The sequence below is a fragment of the Micromys minutus genome, assembly GCF_963924665.1.
Source record: "Micromys minutus genome assembly, chromosome: 1".
Taxonomy (NCBI): Eukaryota; Metazoa; Chordata; class Mammalia; order Rodentia; family Muridae; genus Micromys; species Micromys minutus.
In genome coordinates this window covers 252,735,898-252,736,104 of record NC_137969.1, presented here as the reverse complement: position 1 = coordinate 252,736,104, position 207 = coordinate 252,735,898, and positions in this window count along the sequence as shown.

Sequence of the window (207 nt, the reverse complement as noted above, 5' to 3'; positions counted from 1 at the left end):
CTTTAATGGCTCGGAATGTTTAGAGTGTCCCTGCCTCCTACACCCGTGCTCTGAGAGGCCTCTGCTATTGGACCCCAGCGCCTTCCCCCTCTCACGCCTTCCCCCTCTCACGCCTTTTATTGTCTGCACAAGAGAAATGCCCAAATGCAGAACGGCTCCCTTCTCTAGGCTGCACTATTTGGATTCTTTTCAAATAAGCCACCAGGC